The sequence below is a fragment of the Thamnophis sirtalis genome, unplaced genomic scaffold, assembly GCF_051295495.1.
Source record: "Thamnophis sirtalis isolate CommonGarterSnake01/CBP01778 unplaced genomic scaffold, rThaSir2_p1.2 scaffold_15, whole genome shotgun sequence".
In the NCBI taxonomy this organism is placed as follows: domain Eukaryota; kingdom Metazoa; phylum Chordata; class Lepidosauria; order Squamata; family Natricidae; genus Thamnophis; species Thamnophis sirtalis.
In genome coordinates, this window is record NW_028261395.1 from 11912179 (window position 1) to 11936288 (window position 24110).

Consider the following 24110-nt stretch of genomic DNA (forward strand, 5'->3'; position numbering starts at 1 on the left):
ATGGGGCGTCGAGTAACTCGGCCAATCGGGGAAGGGATTGAACCGGCTCCGCCCGCGAGCCAATCAGAAAGGGAGATCTTACTTCCCGCGCTAGTATTCAACATCTCCCAACTGGCTGCAGCCCCCAGCGGACCCAGTGCCCTTCCGCCACATCCCGGCGCACCGCCCGCCGTGGATCCATGGGCCCCTTCCTCTCCGCCCCCCCCCCGCAGGCTCTGCAATGGGAGCCCCGACCTGGATCTGGAGAGAAGAGGCGCAGACCGCCCGCGCACCCCGATCCTGCAGCCACCTGGGAGGAATCCGCTCTTCTCTCGCCCGCTGCTGCGCTCGTTCTGCCCGGCAGCTGCTCGCTGAGAAGCGAATGGAGGAAGGGAAGAGGGGAGCTGCGGCCAAGGCCAGAAGCCCCCTTTCCTCCTCTGCCTTTGTGGGCGGCAGCTGTGCTGAGTCCCGGGGGTTCCCGAACCTCCCCTCCCCCATGTCCGATCTCGCGGTGGGGTTTATTGGGAAGTTGCAGATGGGGAGAGGGGTGATTGGGACAACTGGACCCTTCTTCACTCCCAGAACTGTAGGCAGCAACATCTGGAGAAGGAGGGACTTCCTCTGCCTTGAGGGAGGAATGAAGAGGTGGCAGCTGCCCAAATTAAGGGATGGGGGGGCAAAGTCTGCCGTTTGCTCCAGTTGAGCCGGACCCAGTTCCTCCACTTCAATCCTTCCGGCTCTGGGGCTGTGCAGACGCCCCTTCATGGGGTCCCTTGAGTCTCCGGAGACCCTTCTTTCCTCTCAGAGTGGCCGTCCCGCTGGATCCCTTCCTCTTCACCTGCGGCAGCGGCCTCTCTCTGGCCGAGGATGATTGGCAGCTCCTGTGTAAGAGCTGCGTAAGGGAACGTCCCAAATATGCTGCGGTGGCAGGTAAGGAAGGAGGGAAAGTCCATGGACAGGAAAGAGGGGAGGGAGGGGGAGAGGGAGGGATGAAGAGGGGGAGGGAGGGAAATCACCAAACGCCCAGAAACCCAGAGAGCTGCACGGGGTCCCTTCTGAAGAGGGCGACCTTCGGATTGCTTTTACCCCCGAAGTTTTAAGCAGGTCAGGTTGATTCTTCTTTGGTTGTTTGTGCTTACAAAATCCTCCAAAGACAAGGGGAGTTGACGTGGTTTCTTCCCCTCCCCTTCTCTTCCCCTCCCCCTTTCTCTTTCCCTCCCACTCCTCTTTCAACCCCACTTTTCCTTCCCATTACATCAACTCAGGCTGACTTCATGCAAATTCCTCATTCTCCAGGATCGCCTGGATGAGGTCCTTGGACAGGAGATTAAAGAGAAACGCCGCGTTCTCTTTATTTATTTAGCAGAGATAGATGGACATTCAACCTAGTCTCAGACACACAGAGATGGATGAATGGATGAATGGATGGATGGAAGTCGCCCCCCATGTTCCCCTCTCGCCTTGCCCAAACATATAGCCGTGGCACAGCCCTTGCCTGTCCCACGCACTTAGGGAACGTCGGAACAAGGCACATCAGCCCAGTGGTGGGATTCAAATAATGTGCCCTAAGGATGATTTTATGTATAAAAAACGATATTGTCTTAATTTGGAGAGGGTGCCTTACTTTGAAGCAGGCTGTGGAGTCCTGGCATAATTCAGCACCTGGCGCCCTCGCTTATGTTTCTGTACATTTGACTCATCCCATGGACAGTACAAATATTATTATCTGTGTTAAGGTTACAGAGAAGAGCAGACTTCACAGTATCAGAATAAGGATGGTGTATGTTTTATATGGTTTGTCCTGAGAGCAGGGCAACAGTGTAGTGTTGAAAAATAAACAAAAGTATTAAAAACAGTAAAAATCTGGCCCTAAGAAACTCATGATCATCTCAAGCATTAAAAAAAACCCGCTGGAATTGACTTAGTTATGGCCAAATCAGAAACATTCTAGCTGGCAGAACCCAACTTTCCTTCCCAATATAAATGAACCTTTTGTGCAGCACAAGATTCAAAGAGTCTTTCAAAGGATTATCAAACTGATGTTGAACTAACACATTCAACGCTCTTTTTCATGGCCAGAAAACCTACATTTAAGAGGAGCTTGTCAACGGGCATAGAAAGCCCCAGGGAGGCTTCCATCCACAGAGGCCTCTGGAAAAGCCAGGTGTTGGCTCCTCTCTGCCCCTCCAGCCAAAAGGACCTTGGAAGGGATGCATCCAAGGGGGGGGGAGAGAGAGAGATCAGTTTGAGAAACTAACAGGGCTGTCCAGATTCCCCCCCCCCCATTGACTGTGTCACCCACAACTGACGGTGAAGAAAGGAAGGAGACTTATCAGGAGAAGAGGGAAATCGTGGATATCAGAGGAGACCTTTATCGCAAAGGTATCGAAGTTCTCCAAAGAAAGGAATGGAAAGCAGAGGAGGAACGGCCAAATTCTATTCCGGGATCTTCATTCGGGGCTGCTTTGCAAGGAAAAAGGAGATCTTCCTGGCCCACAGAAAGAAAGAGGGAGACTCTGACACAATCGGGATTGAGGTGTGTGTGTGGGGGGGGGGAGAGAATCTGAAGGACGTTCTGAGCAGGAGAGACGCGTGTTTGAAGGAAGGAAATGGCGTTTTTCTTCCGTGAAGCGAAGCGGCGCTTTACCCGAGAGAGCCCAGCGGAGGATTCCCCCAGGAAGAGGTGGATGGGGGGAAGCTGAAGAGAGGATCCAGCAAGATTAGATCCCTGAGGATCCTCTCCGCTTCTTCCTGGTTTAGCTGTGGGCTAAGTCTGGCTATTCCTCCCCTCTTCTTATCCTTCTCAGCGCCTCTTCCTACATCGGAAACCTTCATCTCTGAAATGTAACGTGTGAATCAGAAGTTCTAGATTGGGGGGGGGAAGCTTTGATCTCCTACTTTGGAGATGGGAAGGGCCAGAACCAGTGGCAGCACCAATGGGAATTCTCCCTGCTTGAGCGTCATCGGTCTCCGGGCAGACTCCTTTGGGGCTTCACCTGAAGGAGGAGGGAGTCCATCGCAGAGAGGGAAGCGGAGAAATTGGGAGGGGGGATCCGTTCGGTATTGAGGGAGTGGGGGTTCATGGCAGCCCTAGACGGGACCCTGCCCTTCCTTTGCTCTTTTCACGACTCTCAGCCAGGGAGTCCCGCTTCCCCCCTTCTTATCCCACCCACTGATATCCACAGCAGCTATCCTTCAACTCCAAATTCGAGCTGTTATTTGCGGTTCGTCAGAAAACCCCAGGGCGCCGCGGCCCTCTGGCAGCCCCTTTGCCAGGAAGGGATCAAAGGCAGAACCTTTCGTGAGGTGGAAGGAGGGCAGTGACCCCACTAAGTTGGGGGAGGGGCACTCCAAATGATGAAGTGTTTGTGTGTGTGTGTGTGTGTGTGTGTGTGTGTGTGTGTGTGTGTGTGTGTGAAGGCACCCAAGGACTCCCTAACCAGCCAACTCAGAGACCCCCAAGTCCTCGCTGGTTGTGGGGCCGCGCCTCCCCTTCACTCATCCACTGCAGCCCCACTCCATACTGGATGCGGGGAGGGCAAAAGGAAGTCCACCCTCCATGGCTGGAATATACCCCCTTGAACTGCGCCCTCCCCACTCAAGACTGAAAATATTTCCCCTCCCTCCCTTTTCTTTCTGCACCAAACTCTCTCCTCCAGCGCTTGAAGTCAAGGGAGACTGCCTGGAGACCAATGATGCTACATTAGTGAGAATTCCTATTGGTCCGCTGGGGCTTCGTCGGATCTTGGGAAAACGTGATTCGCTACTTGTAGCCTGCATTTCGCTGCACATCCCGCATTTCTCAGGCGTTGCTTGTCTCAAGCCCCATTCTGGGCTCGGCAGCGCGTGCGTGTGTCTCCTCGACCTGATGCTCCCAGGCCCAGAGGAGGAATCTGAAAGGTGGGGAGTGTTTGTCTCGGATTTCAGAGGTGGGAGGGCTGGGCCAGAACTAGCAGAAGCACCAATGAGAAATCTCCCTGCCCGGAGACCGATGACGCTAAAGAAGGGAGATTTCCCATTGATCCTTTTCCTTTCTGGACCCTCCCAATTCCGAAGTTTGAGGAAGCCTCATTCTGGGCCCTGCAGAGTTTCTGCGATTCCTTCGCTTTGCGGAGAGAGGGAACGAGTGGAGAATTCCACTGCCTGAACCAAAGTGATCCACGGGATCTTGAGACAGGTCGTTTTCTTGGGGGGGGGCACACCCTCAGGAGGGTATAGGGGGGCACGCCGGTTGGCCGAACTGCTCATACAATTAACAAGCGGTTTTAGGGAACGCGTGGGAACTGGCTGAATCCCACCCCTACCTGGTTTCATGTTGGATAAGGTGACCAGATGTCCCGCTTTTGGCGGGACACCCCCGCTTTTTGATGCATTTTCCCGCGTCCCGCCCGCTTTTTAAAAAGGCACGCTTTTTTTGGCGCTTGCAGCTCCCGCCCATCAGCTGCTGGGCTGGCTCATCGTTCTGTTCTATGCTACCACCTACAAATTTAAGCCAGCCCAGCCTGCCGCTCACTGATTTGATTGGCTGGACTTCAGCCAATCAGTGAGCTGGCCAACCAGCTCACTGATTGGCTGGACTCCTTAGCTGAGGACGCATGCGCGAGTCTCCATTTTATTTCATCTTTGTTTTGGGCAGCTGCGCTTACTCACTGGTGGTGAGTAGATCATGTTTTGTATTAAATTTGGTACCGTGGGAATCGGGAGGCGCTGGGCTGGGGGAAGGAGACAGCCCCCTTGCGGAGTTCGCAGCCAGCCCCTGTGCTGCGCTGGAATGGGCGGCAAAACCTTTGGAACCACGTGGAAGTTCTCGGGCGGCTGCTCCCAGCTCTCCTGCCCTGGAGGGAGCAGCCGCCGGTGGCGGCGGAGGAGGAAGCAGCCCGGCGTCGCTGCTCGCCACGCGCTCCCTCGCTCGCGGCCAGGCTTTGGTGCTGCCTTTCCCGCTCTGTGCGTGCTGCCCAGACCAGACCTCTCTTCCTTCCGTGGAGTCCGTTCGTGAATCCATGGGATTCGCCGCGGAAGGAAGAGAGGTCGGGGGAGCGGCGCCGCCAGCAGAGAACGTCCCCTCGCTTCTGGGCCTCCCCGCTGCTGTCCCGATCTCTCTTCCTTCCATGGAGTCCGTTCGTGAATCCATGGGATTCGCCGCGGAAGGAAGAGAGGTCGGGGGAGCGGCGCCGCCAGCAGAGAACATCCCCTCGCTTCTGGGCCTCCCCGCTGCTGTCCCGATCTCTCTTCCTTCCATGGAGTCCGTTCGTGAATCCATGGGATTTGCCGCGGAAGGAAGAGATATCGGGGGAGTGGCGGACGCCAGCAGAGAACGTCCCCTCGCTTCTGGGCCTCCCTGCTGCTGTCCCGATCTCTCTTCCTTCCGTGGAGTCCGTTCGTGAATCCATGGGATTCGCCGCGGAAGGAAGAGAGGTCGGGGGAGTGGCGGACGCCAGCAGAGAACGTCCCCTCGCTTCTGGGCCTCCCCGCTGCTGTCCCGATCTCTCTTCCTTCCGTGGAGTCCGTTCGTGAATCCATGGGATTCGCCGCGGAAGGAAGAGAGGTCGGGGGAGCGGCGGACGCCAGCAGAGAACGTCCCCTCGCTTCTGGGCCTCCCCGCTGCTGTCCCGATCTCTCTTCCTTCCGTGGAGTCCGTTCGTGAATCCATGAGATTCGCCGCGGAAGGAAGAGAGGTCGGGGGAGTAGCGCCGCCAGCAGAGAACGTCCCCTTGCTTCTGGGCCTCCTCGCTGCTGTCCCGATCTCTCTTCCTTCCGTGGAGTCCGTTCGTGAATCCATGAGATTCGCCGCGGAAGGAAGAGAGGTCGGGGGAGCGGCGCCGCCAGCCGAGAACGTCCCCTCGCTTCTGGGCCTCCCCGCTGCTGTCCCGATCTCTCTTCCTTCCATGGAGTCCGTTCGTGAATCCATGGGATTCGCTGCGGAAGGAAGAGATATCGGGGGAGCGGCGGACGCCAGCAGAGAACGTCCTCTGGCTTCTGGGGCTCCCCGCTGCTGTCTGTGGATCAATGGGATTCTGTTAAGGTTACAATTGGATGTGTTGGACGAATCTTAAAAGATGAAACTTTTATTAAAACGTTTGACTTAACTAATAAACAAACTAATCCAACCTAAATGTAGAGGAGGAGAAGAAGGGGGGGGGTAAAAAGAGCAGAGGAAAAAGAAAAGAAAGCATGAAGAAAACATAAAGAAAGGGATGGGAGGGAGGGAAGGAAGGAAGGCAGTTTATGTTGAAACAGAAAATATTATATAAGGAAGAAAATGGAAATAACTTAGGAAGGAAGGAAGGAAGGAAGGAAGGAAGGAAGGAAGGAAGGAAGGAAGGAAGGAAGGAAGGAAGGAAGGAAGGAAGGAATTGCACTTAATATTGAAGGAAAAGAGAATGAAGGAAAAAGTATTGAAAGGATTGAAAGAAGGAAGGAGGAACAAAGAATTACACTTAATATTGAAATGGAAAAGAAAATATAATGAATGAAAGAAGAAGTATAGGAAGGAAGGAAGGAAGGAAGAAACAAAGACTGTTGAAACAGAAAAGATAATATAAGGAAGAAAATGGAAAGACGTATAGGAAGGAAGGAAGGAAAAAAGGAAGACAATGTTGAAATGGAAAAGAATATAAGGAAGAAAATGGAAAAAATTATAGGAAGAAAGGAAGAAATGTACTTAATATTGAAACAGACAAGGGAATGAAGGAAAAAAATATTGGAAGGATTGAAAGAACAAGGTTTTCCTTGTATGGGATTGATAGTGTCATTCTTAAATTTATTCCCCAAAATTTTTCCCATTTGTCTAGTTCAATGTTATAGCCAAAGTTCTGTGCCCATTTTATCATTGGTTCTTTTACAGTTTCCAATTTCCTCTTCCATTTGATACTTCAAGAGGAATTTGTATATTTTCCCTATCATCTTTCTGTCCAGACTTTGAATAATTTTATTCAATTTGTGTGGTTCTGTTTCAATACCATATATTTTAGTGTCTTTATTGTATTTAGTTTTAATTTGGAGGTAGGTTAGCCAGTCACCTTTCATATTCTGATCTGCCAATTCTTCAATTGTTTTTAAATTTCCCTGTCTGTCAATTAGATCTCTGTATCTTAGAATTTTGTTCCAATCTGTAAAATTTGGGTGTGTCGTTCTTTCTGTTGGTGATAGCCAATTTGGGGTTTTCACATAGTGGATTTTTTTGATTTTGAGCCATTGTTGCAGTAAAGTTCTAATTAAATGATTTTGAAAGTATTTGTGCGTTTTATGTTTGTCATTCATTCCATAAGAAATTATGCCAGCCTGCCTGCAGGTCATGGCCTTCTAAGATCAGAATTCTTTTATTCTTTAACTCAATCCAATCCTTCATCATTGTCATTGTTACTGCAGTTGCGTATATATTGGCTCCCTGTGTGCTTCCATCCATCCCTACGAAGATCTGCTGACTCTGCCTGCCTGCTGGTAAGTGAGCTGGGTTTTTTCTTTTATTTTTTTAATGTATTTTAAAATAATATTTTATTTATTGTGCATATGATTTTTAAAAATAGTGTTATTCTGTGTTGATTCTTTTTTTAAATTGTCTTAAACTATTTAAAAAAAGATTCTATCCAAAATAAATTGAAACAAGCCATTTTTAAAATTTCTATGCACAATACTTTGAAATGGACTCAGGAGTCATGATTGACACTGAGTGAATTTGCACTTTTAATAATCAGGAAGATACAATGGCATTGAAAAAAGGGACTGATGACCATTTTTCACACTTAGCGACCGTTGCGACCATTTTTCACACTTAGCGACCATTGCAGCATCCTCATGGTCACGTGATCAAAATTTTGTTTGGCAAGAGATTCGTATTTATAAATTCGTATTTATATTGGTACATTGCTATTATGTCACCCCTAGTCCTTTTCACTAGACCAGACATACTGAATTCCTGCAACTGTTCCTCTTATGTTTTAGTCTCCTGGCCCTTAATCATCTTAGTTTCTCCTTTCTGTACTCTTTCCAGAGTCTCTACATGTTTTTAATAATATAGTTGCAGTATTTCAAGTGTGGTCTTGCCAAGGCATTATAAAACGGTACTAATACTTCACGTGTTCTTGATTCTATCCTGTTGATGCAGCCTAGGATTGGCACCAATTTTATTATTTTTTTTGGCTGCTGCCACACACTGCTGGCTCATATTTAAGGGATTGTCCACTAGGATTCCAAGATCCCTCTCACAGATACTATATATGATATATGATGTATGATGTATGATGTATGATGTATGATGTATGATGTATGATGTATGATGTATGATGTATGATGTATGATGTATGATGTATGATGTATGATGTATGATGTATGATGTATGATGTATGATGTATGATGTATGATGTATGATGTATGATGTATGATGTATGATGTATAATAAAGTTTATATATATATATACCATATTTTGAGGAGTATAAGACTCACTTCCCCCACCCCCAACAGAGGATGAACATGTGGGTGCATCTTCTACACTGAATGTAGCCCCTCTCACTTGCCAGAACACCCACCCAGAGGGGTGTTAGGGGTGTCTTATCCCCACAGTATTTTTTTTTTGCAGAGAGTAAGTTATCTGTGTACCAAGTTTAGTTGAAATTATTCGAGGCATTCCAGAGTTATGCTGGAACACACCAGCCATTTTTATATAGACAGATATAACACATGAAGTAAATATTGACTATTTTTGCTAATATGAAGAAAAGCAACTAGATTTTAGATTTAGATTTAGATTTTATTGGCGCACCAGGCGAACCTGGGCGAATGCCCCCCTAGCCACAGCCGTCAAGTGATGGTCAAACGATAGCTGTGGATCTAGGAGGACTCCCAAGTTGCGAACCCTCTCTGAGGGGTATAGAATTTGACCCCCCAGCCTGAGAGATGGAATATTGGTGGAATCTTTGGGAGGGAAACACAACAGCCACTCGGTCTTTTCTGGGTTGAGCACAAACTCTTGAATTCCATGGAGAAGACATGATTCCATCTATTGCTCACTCACCACCACCCACCCTTCACTTTACCAGATGGAGAAAAACACATACAAACCAGTGGGAATTTATAGCTGCCTCCTAATGTTGACATCTGGATGGAGATGTCCCTGTCAGCTGCATCAAGAAGAGCCAGAAGGTTCTCCTTCCTTCCACAGCCGTAGTTGGGGACATTGGCTTCTCCAGTGGAGAGAATGTCCAGCAAGGCATCTGAAGTGCGGAAAGTGCTCAAATGGTTTTCATGGATGTTGTAGCCCAGTGTGAGATTGTGCAGGAGCTGGGAATTCTTGTTGACAATTTGAATGTTGAAAATGAATCGTAAGCCATAAAAAAACCCATGAGAATTCCTATTGTAAAAAAAAGTTAAAATCAACAACAATAACAAATACTTTTGTTATATATAATATATATAACCCTCCAAAAACCTACTGAGCCCTAAGCCAACATTGGCCCAAAAGCAATAATCAGTTACACAAATATGGAAATTGGCTGAGGTATAGAAACTACAACTGATTCCACCACTACATTAAATAAAATTCATGATTCAAGTGATAAATTAAGGATTGAACAGAGAGAGGAAAATAATCTGCAGCCCTTTCAGCTTTTTTTCAGACCTCTTTCTGGATTTCACAAAATTGTCTGATTTTTACAAAATCAGAAAAAAGAGAGAAGCGATGGAAATAAAAATCATTCAGTAAATTAGATATATTCCCCAATATAGGAATAAATGAAAACTAAGAAAGACCGAAAAGGAGGAGAGTGTTAGAATGGAGGGAGTGCAACTCCCTCACCTGAATGACTTACAAATCATGGAAAATAAACTGAATAGAAGGAGCCACGTTGAAAAGCAACTTTGTATGCAATGTTTCCTCTCCAGTGGTGACTATACCAATGAGATGGTCTCCTGGCTTATGAAAGCTCTGTGGTTGTTTTCCATCCTGGTGCCCAAAATTCTATGGGCATTTCATTCTCAGCTTCCCAGAGACTGGAGGTGAGAAAAGCAGCATCAGAAGAAGAAGCAGGAGGTCCATAATTCATGGGGTGAATCAATCAATCCCTTTCCTGTTTCTAAAGAAGAATTAGAAAAATTCAAAGGATTCTCACAAGGTGGAATATGATCCAGTCGCTTTACTGATTGAAACACAGAGAAATCAAGCTGCAAGGGAGAGAGATGGACATTCAAATGCACAGACTCTGCCTGTCCCAAAACTCCATATTTCTCTGCCCAAAGCTGAAACTTTTATCATAATTCTCCCTCTCAGGAGGAATCCCTGGATAATTCAACTAGTTCTTGGACTCAAAGGTTGTTGGGAAATTCTCTGGAGAGAAATGAAAGGGAAATAATCCCCATGTGATTCAAAATAACAGGGGCAGAGATGGAATTAAATCCATCATCTAGATTTGAGAGGTTTGGGGTCTCCATGCTCAAAACTGGCCCCAGAGGGAATACATGGCACCTGTGGCTGAAGAAAAAATAAATCTGAGATTTGTTTGCATAAAGACAAAACCATGGGGAGGGGGGCAGTTAATGTCAGTGTCAGGCCTGCAGCCATGTTCCTTTTGGTTCTTTGGCCTGCCACACTTCTATTCTACTATGCTGTTTCTATAGTGGGGAATTGGGAGGAGGGATAGTACGGAGTAGAATGTTATGTAGTCAAAATAAAATTCCTGTCAGCCTCTGCCTTGCTGCTGCTTCGGCTGCCATTGAAACGGGGAGGGGGGGCATGGTATTTGGGAGGGGAATCATTATGTGCTGGAGGAATGTTCTAGAAGCTGTCCTGACCATCTCATTGCGCATATGGAGGAAGGGAGTTTCCCGCCAAGGTTAACTGTCCAGCATTCCACCCTGATGATGTTTTTTGAAGATATCTCCCACCTGACAGTTGGGTGAATTATAATTGGACTATGGACTGGGGTGCCAAGGGAAGGGGATTGACCTATACATGATATTCATTGCTTTCGCGCCTAATTAACGAGACTCAGCTTTGCTTTGCTACTATTCGTTTGTAATTAGTAAAAGTACACTTAATTTCAACCAAATGGAGTTGAGTGGTTTCTTTCCTGATTATTAAATGAAGCAGCATCTGACAATTCCTTTCTAGATTGTCAAGGTCATCCTTTGTCTTGGTACCTCTGCACCTGACCAGAACTGGATGGGTGAAACTGCCAGCATGGCAGTGGAAGATTGGACCAGGGGATGGACTTGTGAATGTGGGAGCAAGATCTTGAACTGTAACTTGGGCGGAGGAAACGGAAGAAGCTTCAGATTCGGGTTTTCCCAGATGTGCCAGCATGGTTCTCTTAATAAATTGGAACTTTGAGCAATATTTTGCCTTGGACTCTGATTTAATTTTGGGTGCTATCTGGAATGCTGACAGTCAGAGCATGTTACAGATCTGAAATAGCTGCCTCTTGTGTTGGAACCAAAAATTATTTTCAAAGTTAATGCTTAAGGGCATTGCACAAAAGGGCTGATGAAATAGTGCAGCCAGTTTCTAAACTTTACCGAAAAACTAATTATCAGAACTTTGCAAAGTTAAAAAAAACCATAGAGACATAAATACAGAGAGAAGTTTGGAAAAAAAAACCAAGTGAAAAGAGATGGAGAATCCAAGGCTGCCTCTCACCCCATGTGGGGAGGGGAGGGAGAGGAGGGGAGCTCAGGACCCTCCTGTTGCACATGGAAAGCTGATCTGCAAAATCCAACTTCCATCTTCAGAGACCTGGGAATGCAAAAGCTCATATCTTATGAACCCCTTCGGGAGGGGTTCTTTCCCCCCACTTTAAAGGCAGCGGTGGTGAGACCCCTTCTGAAGAAGCCATCTTTGGATCCAGCTGTTTTAAACAACTATCGTCCAGTCTCCAACCTCCCCTTCGTGGGGAAGGTTGTTGAGAAAGTGGTGGCCTTTCAGCTCCGGCGGTCCTTGGAGGAAACCGATTATCTAGATCCCTTTCAGTCAGGATTTAGGCCTGGCTACAGCACGGAAACCGCTTTGGTCGCGCTGACCAATGATCTCTGGAGAGCCAGGGATGGAGGTCATGCCTCCGTCCTAGTGCTCCTTGACCTCTCAGCGGCCTTCGATACTATTGACCATGGTATCCTTCTGTGACGATTGCGGGAGGTGGGGGTGGGAGGCACTGTCCTACGGTGGTTCTCCTCTTACCTCTCGGACAGGTTGCAGTCGATGTTGGTCGGAGGGCAGAGATCGACCCCTAGGCCCCTGAATTATGGGGTGCCGCAGGGTTCAGTCCTGTCCCCCCTCCTGTTTAATATCTACATGAAGCCGCTGGGTGAGATCATTCGACGGCACGGGATAAAATACCATCAGTATGCAAACGATACACAGTTGTATCTGTCCGCCCCGCGCCAACTCAGTGAAGCGGTTGATGTGATGTGCCAGGGCCTCGAGGGTGTTAGGGTCTGGATGGGGGTTAACAAGCTTGCACTCAATCCAGATAAGACCGAGTGGCTGGTGTGTTTCCCTCCCACTAATTGGCCAAGTTTTCCATCTCTCAGGCTGGGGGGTCAAACAGTACGCCCCTCAGACAGGGTTCGCAATTTGGGAGTCCTCCTGGACCCACAGCTGACTTTTGAACACCACTTGTCGGCTGTGACCAGGGGGGCATTTGCCCAGGTTCGCCTGGTGCACCAGTTGCGTCCCTACCTGAACTGGGAGGCCCTCACAACAGTCACTCGTGCCCTTGTGACCTCTAGACTGGACTGCTGCAACGTGCTCTACATGGGGCAGCCCTTGGAGCATTCGGAGACTTCAGCTTGTCCAGAATGCAGCCGCGCGAGCGATCGTGGATGCACCTCGGTTCACCCACGTAACACCTATCCTCCGCGAGCTGCACTGGCTGCCTATTGGTCTTCGGATACGCTTCAAGGTGCTAGTCGTCACTTATAAAGCCCTTCATGGTATTGGACCTGGGTACTTGAGAGACCACCTGCTGCCAATTACCTGCAATAGACCAATTAGATCCCACAGATTAGGCCTCTTCCGAATTCCATCCGCTGGCCAATGCCGACTGGCGACTACCCGGAGGAGAGCCTTCTCTGTGGAACGAGCTCCCCGTGGAGATTCGAACCCTCACCACTCTCCAGGCCTTCCGCAAAGCCCTTAAAACCTGGCTGTTCCGACAGGCCTGGGGCTAAAGAGCTTTTGCCCCCCCTCGAATGGTATGGTTGTTGTGTGCTTTTAAATTGTGTATTGTTCTGTTCGTCTTTTTTATTCCTTATCTGTACCCCCTTGACTTGGATTGTGAGCCGCCCTGAGTCCCCTTGGGGAAAAGGGCAGCATATAAATGCAATAAATTCAATTCAATTCAATTCATATCCTATGTTCCCCTGCCACCCTTTCCCATGCAGAGGCCAGGCAAGGGGGCTCTTGCAGGGATGCCAGACTCTGCCCGGCTGAGTGGGGAGCGCCTCTTGGAGAAGGAAGCTGGGGAGCCTCGTGCTGGGGAAGGGAAGCAGGTCTGCAAAGTCCCCCTCCAGGTTCCATCTTCTGAATCCTGGGAAGGGGGGAGATATATATGGCACTGCCACCCCTTTCCATGCATGGGGCACTCAGGGGAAAGCAAAGCCCAGACCTACAGAGAAGGCCCAGGATGGCCAGGAAGGAGGAGGGGATCTGGGGCATTCCTGGGAAGAGACTAACCTGATTTATGGATCCCAGGGTTGAAGGTTGGGGGGGACGCAGCCTTCAGGGTTTCTCCAGCCTCTCTTGGGCTCTGTGTCTTTCCAGGAGAGGCTTCTGTGGGGGAGAAGCCATGCAGGGCTGGGTCTTCCAAGGGGGATGTGGGGTTGCCCAGGAGGAAAACCATGAATTCTTATTGCCGTCAGAGGTGAATCGCTCCACAATTAATTGGAGTTACGTATAACCCTAAGACCCTGATCCTGGTTTGGGAGCCATCCTGGTTGGGTCTGAGGCTGCCCTAAGCCAACCCTGAGGAAAGCCTGGGGTGCCGTGCGAATTTAGCCCCTTCCTGGCCCTTCAGACTCGGGCAGAGTAGCAAAACCTTCCTGGATTCTGAGGCTCTTAGGCCCAAAACCTCCCTGGACCAGGAATGGCTGACAGGACCTTCCAAGAAAGCCTCCTTGGCTGCTTCTCTCCAGCTGTACCCACTGAGCCCACTGGCTCCTCCTTGGGGAAGAGAACAGCCTCCTCTGAACCTCCATTTTTGGCCTCTGCTAATGGCATAGCTGTGGCTGAGGATGATGGGAGCTGGAATCCATGCATTTGGAAGGGATGGATCATGGGAAGGCCCCTTAGGGGTGTTCACTCAGTTAGGGTGGGGCAGAGACCTATAAGCAGGTCTTAGGCTGCTCTATGGGGAAATTTGCAGCAGTGACCCAGACTGACCTCCCCTCCCTACTGGACCCCACCTGGCTCACCTGACCTCCAGGTGTCCAGGGCTCACCTGGGAGTTCCCCCATCCCCACCTGTGACATCAGAGCTGCGCTCCCATCCAGCCATGCACAAGGGGGGCCCCTCCCTCAGAGGAGAGACTGGAGGGGAGGCTCCTCCTGCCTCTCTCTCCTCCGGTTCCCCTCCTTGCCTGCCCTTTCCAGGAAGGAATATGTACCTCCTGCGCCCGCCCCTGCCCCTGCAGGAAGCCTGCTTGCCTCCCCCCCTCATTCCTGCACAGCACAATCACCTGCCAAACTCTGTCCCTATTTGGCGAATGGGAGGCTGTTTGGCTGGGCTTACCTGAGTGAAGCCAGGTGCAGCAAGAGCCCCAAGACTCAGGCAGCTGTGTGTGTGTGTGAAGAGGTGTCAGAAAGGCCCCAGGTGGAGCTGATCCTGAGATCCTGGTAAGGATTTTCAGAAGGGGTTTGCCCTTGCCTCTTTCCTAGGGCTTGGAGAGAATGGCCGGCCCAAGGTCACCCAGCTGGGTTTGTGCCCAAGGCAGTACTCGAATTCATGGTCTCCTCCTGGTACTTAACCACTGCACCAAACTGTCTCCGGGCCTATTCATGAACACACTTAACCTTCAGTTCAACAATGTCTGCATTCACAGTTGCAACTTTTGACCATGGTTTGTTTTCTGTGGTTGAACAAGTTGGCCAGTGGTCAGTGAATTAGAGGAACCCAAAGCTTATTAATTCAGTGGAGAAAAGCGGAACCTCAGTTGGTGACCGAAATATGCTGAGGACAGTTTTCTTTGTGCAGGGATTATATTCACACAACAGTGAGAAATGTTCTCACAGCCACCCACAGACAAGACCCAGGTCTCGGTGCAGCCTCCTGAGAGCCTTTAACAAATCACAGGTGACAACAGCCACCCCTCCTTTTCTTTCCTGGGGGTCTCACTGGGACAAACCCACAAGCCATATTTCCAACCGAGAAGGGGCTTCCTCCTCCCCTGGCCACAACTCAATTACAGTGAGACAAGGCAGAGAACATTACGGAAGAGAGCATCCTTGTTACAAATCAAAAGTTTCCTCTTGTACACCCACCTGCACCCAACCGCCTTTCTCCCACAGGCAACCTCAGTGGAATGAGAACTTTATATATTTGCACAAATAACATTTCTTCATCCATAGCCTCTTTCCATTTCTTTACCTCTGCCAGAGGTAAATTTGATACTTCCTGGTAATTTGGGGGGGGGGGGGGCGCTCAATAAGGCTCTTATCTCATCAACTGTGACTCTTTCTGGAGGAACACCTTTGTTTGCTCTTTCTGACCTCCTTGGAATCAAAGGCTCCTGTTTCCAGGGCCTTTCAGGTTTCTGAAAGATGCCAGGGACTCGGGGAGGAGAGGTGAAATAGGTTCATAGGGGCCCATAACTTACCTGAGGTCAGATCTGACTCTCTGTCAGGTTTCCAAAAGATGCCCTCATTAATTTATGGGCCTCGAGCCAAGTTTCAAAAGAAATCCTGTCATTAGGAGCAGCATTTTGACAAGCAGCATTGCTTATGGCAACTTGAAAGCAGGCCTGAAATGCTTTTACACATTGGCATGGCCATCTTAACAACGTTTACTGTATGGGCCCCAGACAAAGCAGTGTACTGGGACCCCTAGTAGGGGCCCGCTACAACAACTCACAGGAATAAAAGTATAAATGGTCAATAAAAGCAAACATATATTTATTTTATTGGCACTTCTAACAAAATCGGTGTTGAAACATTACAAACATGTTGGAAAGCAAGAACTAATCAACATGATGAACATTTGAACAATACAGAGATTAGTATGGGGCCCCTATGTTCATGGGGTCCACGGGCAATGCCTGTCCCACTGAATTTCACTCTCCAAACATTCCCCTGAGCTCTTCTCAGACCTTGAGCTACTCTTGGGTTAACCTGCCTACGTGAAGGTTCATTTATTGAAGATTTCTGACTTAGAGGCTTTAAACTTCAGGATTGGCATGTACCTTTTCCCAACTCTCAGGTTCTGCAAAATTTGCAGAATGTGAAATAATAAGTCTATTTATTCTTGTTTTTGTTATCCTATACCATCTGCCAGATGGTAATAGTTCAAAAAAAAAAAAGGATGCCCGGGATGAGATGGATCCTTAAGAATGTTTTGAACTTTCTTAAGGCAGCGGGAGCTATAAAGCTCTTCCAAGGAGGGGGGAGGGCAACTCATGATCCTCTGGGCAATGACTTTAACCCTCTGGAGCACTGTCCTATTTGCCACTGGTCAATTGGCAAACCAGACACAAGCGCTGTAAGTTAAAATACTTTCTATGGTGCAGTGGTAGAAGGTCACCAGAAATTTCCCATTCAGTTGCTGTTTCCTGAGAAGTCTCAGATAGTATCATCTCTGCAGGGTTCTTTTGACTGCAATGTAAGGCGCTCCAGGTCAGGTCCTCTTTTATCATAATACCCAGAAAAAGGTCAGGCTATTATGAGAATCCCAAAGTACAATTAACAAAATTAATTGTCCTGCAAGGATCATATTCACACAATGAACTTCATCAAGCTCGGAAAATGTTTACTCAGCCATCCTGAGATAAAATTCAGGTCTAGGTGTGGCCTCTTGAGGGTCTGTAACAAACCACCCTTCCTCCTCTCTCCAGCAAATCCAGAAATTGAGGTGGGTCAGACCAAGAAGGACAGATCAGTTTCCTGGGTGTTGAGCTATTTTCCACTTTCTAGACACATCCTGACAGGAACAACCACAAGCCCTACAGAACAGATCCCCCAGGGGTGATTCTGCGGGTTTTCATGAACATCTTTTTTGTTCCAGCTAGCTTTCATCATGTGGATCTGGGAGGAGGTCCAGTGTTCCCAGTGGAAAAGTTGCTTCTCCCTATAATAATCACCATCTGGCTTTTGAGAGTTCTTCTGCTTCTTCTCCAATGACTGACTTCGATGTAAACATCAGAGTGAATCAACATCAAAGAGATCTTTCATCAGAAAGGAATAAAAGCTTCAGGTCACATTTTGCATGGCACCAATTTTCAGACAGGCAGGGTCTGTGCTCTTTGGTGTGTTTTTCTTTCTTTTCCAGGTGAAGCTTTTATTGTCTCTCTCTGAATCAGGAAAGCCACTAGCATTTCCATCTTCTGAAAGCTTTAAATTCTTCTAACTCATCTTGTTGTTTTTGTCAAGAATTGAGAAGGGGATTGATTCACCTCAAGAATTATGGACCTTCTGCTTCTGGTTCTGATGCTGCTTTTGGCCCAGCCAGTCTCTGGGAAGCTGAGAAGGAAATGCCCGCTGAGTTTGGAGAACCAGGATGGAAAACAACCATGGAGCTATTACAGGCCAGGAGACCATTTGATTAATATGATCACCTCTGCAACAGAAATATCGCCTACTAAGTTCCCTTTCAATTCTGCTCCTTTTACTCCATTTCATTTGTAAGTCATTCAGGATGACGGTGTTGCATTCCCTCCATTTGCAGTTCTCTCCTTCTTTTCTTATTTCACTTGCTTCTATATTGTAGGAGCTTTTTAATTTCCTGAAGGATTTCAATTTCCATGGTTTTCCTTTTTCCTCTTACTTTGTAGAAGAGATTCAAATCCAAAGATGGGGCTGAAAATAAACTGAAAGAAGTTGACATTATTTTCCCCTCCCTGTATAATCCTGGGTTCATCCCTTAACAGACCTAACTGATCCTGGTTTTTGGATCAATGTTGGCTTAAGGAGGCTTGTGGAGACAAGGAGGATTGAATTTTTAAAAAAGTAATTTGTTATAGCTATTGATAACAACATGAACCTTTTTTTTACAGAAGGCTTTCTTTTGGTTATGAAAATACCCTACGCTTCATTTTTGCCATTCAACTGATCAACAAGAATTCCCGATTCCTGCAAAATCTCACATTTGGCTTCAACATCCTTGACAACTATAAGAACACTTTACGCACTTCAGATGCCTTGCTGGACATGCTCTCTGTGGGAGAAGCCAATGTCCCCAACTACGGCTGTGGAAGGAAGGAGAACATTTTGGTTCTTCTTGATGGAGCTGACAGATGCATCTCTAACCAGATATCTATATTAGGAGGCACCTACAAAATCCCACAGGTTTGTCTGTGTGTTTCTCTATCTGATAAAGTGAGTGGGGTAAGGGAGAGGTGAGCAATAGGTGTGATCATAGCTTCTCCATGGAAGTCACCATATTAGTGAACATGTCAACTATTCACGTTTAACTATTATGTTCATGTTCAAATTCATCATAAATGGCCTGAGGAGCAATAAGGTCCCGGTAGAGGACTTTCTGCTGGCTATTGAAAAAATATTCCTAGTTGTAGGGTCCTCTCTTAGCTTCGTTTCACATATAAACAATACAGATTATATCCACTTGGATTGAAATTGGCAATAGTAGAATCTATATATGTGGGATAAAAAGGACTCTAGCAAGTATAGGCCAGTTAGATTAACAGATTGTGGCTAAAATATGCCACGATCTTCTTAAGTAAACTTGACAGCAGGTAGAAGAAAAGTGCATTCCTTGCAGAAGAATAAGGTTTTAAGTAGAGTTAAAAGTTACACAAATTTGTATAATAATGCACAAATTAATAATCTAAGAGCGACAATAGATTTGTAGAAAATGTAGAAAAGCAGTAGCTATTTTAATTTTTTAAAATCTTTTTCTTGTTTCATACCACTGAAATAAAGATCACTTTCTTTTAGGTCCATTCTATTATGTGATATATTGGCAAGATATGATGCTAAGCAAGAAGCAGAATGGCATCCATGGCAATTATATTAGGAAATGTATTCTTCCCTTCCCTTTCTCCAAAGTTCCATTCTAAGCCCAGTTATTCTTCAACATCTTCATAAAAGGGAACAGTAAGGGAACTCTTCCAATTTGCACATGATACTAAACTGGCCAGAATAGCCAACACTCCAGAAGATAGACTCAAGATCCAGATCCAGAAGGATCTCAACAGACCTGAACAATGGGTCCCATCCAAAGGGGGGGGGAATCAATTATGAGAAAACTAACATTTTATACTTATTATTTTATACTTATACTGGTTAGGTGAAGCCTGGCTCAATACAAGTAATTGTGAGAGGGATCTTGGAGTCCTAGAATCATGATTCTAGGTTGCATTAAGAGAGAATAGAATCAATATTATGTGAAGTATTAATACCACTTTATAAAGCCTTAGTAAGACCACACTTAGAATACTGCATCCAGTTTTAGTCACCATATTATAAAAAGATGTTGAGACACTGGAAATATTGCAGAAAAAAACAGCAAAGATGGAGGCTAAAACATATGAAGAATGGTTGCAGAATTGGGTATGTCTAGACTAGTGAAAAGAAGGAATAGGGTTGACATGATAGATGTCCTCCAATATTTGAAGGGCTACTGCAAAGAAGAGGAGGCCAACCTTTTTACCAAAGCACCAGAAAGCAAGACAAAAATAGATGGAAACTAAGCCAGGAGAGAAGCAGCTTAGAACTAAGGATACATATTAGAATGAGAGAGAGAGAGAGAGAGAGAGAGAGAGAGAGAGAGAGAGAGAGAGAGAGAGTGTCTTGAACATCACACAAATGACCTACTGGAATGAATATATTAAAATCATATATGACCTGGTCCATTAGAGTTAAATAATTACATATAATACAGCCTCTTTTTGAGCAAAACAGTTGAGTTCAGACCTGGATATGTGGATTATTGTCTTAAATTGTAAGGGTGATACAGAAATTATTTGCATTCTTTATTCTTTTTTAATTTATTATTACATTCTGTTTATATACTCAGATTTATTAATATTCTGTGTTCTACATTATACATTTTGGTATGATAATGACTAGTAAAGAACAAATTATTCTAATATGTTCATGAGAATAAGGAGTCACTAAAATCTAGTATTTGAGATGTGTTCTGACCCCAAATATAACAGCATTCTTCATTGTTTTTTCAGATCAGTTTTGAACCTGTTTCAGAGGTTTCGGGGCATAAAAGCAAATTCCCCCTTTTCCACCAGATGCTCCCCAAAGATGGGATCCAATACCCAGCAATTGTCCAGCTGCTCCTCCATTTCAGATGGACCCTGATTGGCCTCTTTGCTTCAGACACAGAGAAGGGAGAAAATTTCATGAGGACTTTCACTCCTATGCTTGTCAGGAGTGGAATTTGTGTTGTTATATCACAACAACTCTCAACAACTGGACATGCAGCCCCCCTCAGGGATTCCCTCTCTAAGTGGAGACAAGTCAATGTCTTTGTTCACTTCATAGAATTTGATTCCATTTGGGAGAGAATTCTTCCTTTCCATTTAACACTCAGGCGTTTGCCAGGACCCACTGAAGGGAAGGTCTGGATCATGACAGTCTTGGGCCAATTGACAATTAGAAGGAACAAACTTCTCAAATATGTCCATAGCATTTGGACCTTTGCTTTTCAAAGGAAACATAGGCAAATATATCATCCCTTTGAACCCTATTTATATTTGAAACCCCACACTGAAGAGCAGTATTTTCACTGTTCTCTTTCAACGCACATCTTTTCTATCAAAGGCCGCAGAAGATGCACCCAGAAAGCCCCACTGGAGACCCAGGAGAAAAAAGACAGGATCCGGATCCTAAATTACCCCTATTTGTACAGTTTTATCAAGACTCTGGCACAGGCCTTGAATGCTGCCTATTCCTCCAGATTGAGGCGGGGAAGGAAGGAGAGTTTTGGGGCTCCAAGGCTGCAACCATGGCAGGTATGAAGTACTGACAAGGATCCATCAAACCTAGTTCCTTTTTAGAAAGAATCCAAAGGAGATGGAGAGAAATCATCTGAACCTCTTTGTGGTACAAAAAGGCAACAGTTTCCTCATTCATTTCTCCTGTTTAATCATTTATGTGTCAATATTGCAAAATCTGGCCTCAGGAGAGACATAGTTTGATACTAAACACTGCTCTGTTAAAAAGTATATGGGCATTTTTAAAGGAATTCCTGTCTTTATGATTAGCACTATAGAATTTTACATTCATAACTTTGAAGGATCCTCTGAGACTATCCCCTCCTCTCTGCCAGAACCCCAATTTTTTTGACTTGATGGCTGCTTAGTCTTTGCATAATGAGAATCAGTGAAGGGGAGACTGAAGTCTCATTCACTGGCTCAGCTCTGAAACATCTCCTTCTTCTTTGATATCTTTCCTCTCATTCAGCCAGAAGTCTTGTGACTGAGTCCATTTTTCTATGTTTGATGCTCTGAAGTAATATTGGGCAGATCTTAAGCTTCTGTGTAATATCTTTTGGTTATTGGAAGAGGGCTGTATCCTCCCTTCTCCAACCGAGAGATTGTGTCAGTTGGAAAAGGGGCTCCCAGATGCCTTCTGACTCCTCCAACTCTTCTCCTTCTAGTCTCCCCTCAAGGCTAAGAGAAGCTCCTTTCGTCTCTTCCTTGGCTTCATTGCCCTTCCCTGAAGCGAATGTAGATTTTGTGTGAATTCTTCTCCAAGCATGGTGCATCCAAGGAGCATCTGGTACCTGAGTTGGGATCTTATATGACTATTCATCTAATAAATTAGTTACTCCCACCAATTTATTATCATCAGTGACCAGAATTCTAATAATAATAATAATAATAATAATAATAATAATAATAATAATAATAATAATAATAATAATAATATCATAATCAAAATAGTACAAATGAAACCTTGATGATAAATCCACATTGGAGCACTCATCCTATTTTTATCTATATGTACTCTAGAACCGTAAAGCCTACAAACTTGAAATTTAGCATATATGTTCCTCTTGGCTTCTAGGTACTCCTAAGAAAGGATTCTTCAAAATGACCGTCAGATCATTAGTATTATTTATACAGAATTAACATGCTCTCATGCTAAGGAGCTCTACTTCCCCTCCCCACCTGAAAAGAACTCTGTTCCAACTGCCAATTGCCTCACATTCTGTTACCTCAGTTCAAATTGGCAGACATTCCACACCTTCACTCAGGAGTGGTCCAGGGCTCCTTAGAGTACTAAATGTCGGTACCTCACCAAAATGGCCTTTCTGGATTTTTCCATTTTAGTTTCATCCCTTTCTGGCAAAGAATGAGTTCTGCAATCTTTCTGTCTTTAATTTGTACTTGGACCAAAAGGGAGATATAGCATCAGATCTGATCATCAGGAACTGGGTGATTCAACCCAAGATGGATTTCATCTATCAGATCCCAGGGAGTTATGAAAGAGAGAAACTTATTATCAACCAAAGTGCTCTTTCATGGTTAACGTTGCTCAACAAGGTGGGGAAAATATTGCTGTCTTTTTTTCTGTTTTACAAAGCCTTGGGAATCACTGTGATGGATGGCCCTCACTGAGAACTGAATGTGGGAAAGGATGGTTTTCTTAAACTGCTTGGGAAGCTTCAGTAATAATGAAGAAAGAGTCCTTTAGATGCTATAATATGGAACAATGTTCTAAGTGGATTCTGACAATCTGGGGTCTGGGGTGACATAGATGATGGCCCTTTTGTGTCCCCTCTATGATCTCCATAAACCCGGTGAGGGAGGCCATCAAGTGCGGGGAATTGTGGTGCTGAAAACCTCAAGTTCTCTTGTTACTTGTCCTCAAACAGAACAGAAGATGAAGGCAATTCCGTTGATCAGTGACTGAGTTCAGGTTTGGACTGAATCCAATGAAGTTTACTCAAGACTAGCTGGAGGTCCTGTGGGTCCCAGTGGAAAATAAATTCTGGAATTAAAATTCAGTTTCTCCAAATGTATATGCTGCCTGTCTCCCTGTCCAGAGTGACTCTAGGTAGATAACATTAATGTATTGCATGTATAATGTCTCACATTATACAATTCCAAGGCTAAGAAAACTGAAGCACTGAAATATTTCGTAGGTGTAAACAAAACCCCTTTCTGACATCAAATATAATGAGGGAGGCTTTGAAAGAAATGCTACTTACATTTGGACTTTGGCTTGTAAGAGGGCTCTTCATCTGATGGCCATTGGATTGCCATGGTTGATCTTGATTGTCAGCTATTTTCAGTCTCTCTGGGGAAAAAGGAGGCTCCAAATTTAACTAATGATGAATATGGGCTTGTTTTTCCAGCTGCTGTTACCTCATGGTACTTTTCCAACAGAAAGGCCCTTGTCTGGATAACTGGATGGGCTTTAGAAATATCCCTTCCTGACACGGGGCTCCTTCTCTTGTCCCATTGGCTGCAGCAAAAGATGCCTCACCTCCTCTTTATGAGGGACTTTTTCTCATGACATTTCTCCTTAAGGGTATATGAAGAATGGAGGAATGCATGTTAATAGGACCACAAGCAGAAACCCACTGATGGTCACTTAATGGTTAAATCTTGTTTCAATTCCTCCAGACTTTATTAAGTAGAAAAGTCCCCTTTTTTGCCATGGTTTATGCCAATGATGGCAAACCTTTTTGGCACCAACTGCCCAAACTGGAACATGTGTGCATGGACGTGGCTGTTCGTGTGCCGGAGGGCCGGAAACCCGAAGACCAGCTGTCCAGCGTGCTCAGCTGGTCTTCGGGTTTCCAGGATGCCAGCTGGAATGCACGCCAGCCAGCTGGTCTTTGTGCACACCAGAGCACTGGAAACCCAAAGACCACCAGGCTGGCAAGTTGTTTTTTGGCTGCTTTGGGGTGCATTTTTAGGGTGATTTTTGGACTATTTTCAGGTCATTTATCAGGGCTGTTTCAGGTCATTTTTGGCCCCAAAATGTCCCAGAAATGGCCCACTTTTTGGCTGGT

The 24110-nt window shown here is 46.1% G+C and overlaps 1 long non-coding RNA gene across 1 annotated transcript; it reads left to right on the top strand.

Moving 5' to 3' along the window:
* The first annotated feature begins 623 nt into the window (after positions 1-623).
* Positions 624-11306, top strand: LOC148042467 (uncharacterized). The gene is made up of 3 exons (XR_015695150.1): positions 624-909; positions 7348-7419; positions 11082-11306. It is a non-coding gene; the product is annotated as an uncharacterized LOC148042467 (long non-coding RNA).
* Positions 11307-24110: the final 12804 nt, after the last annotated feature.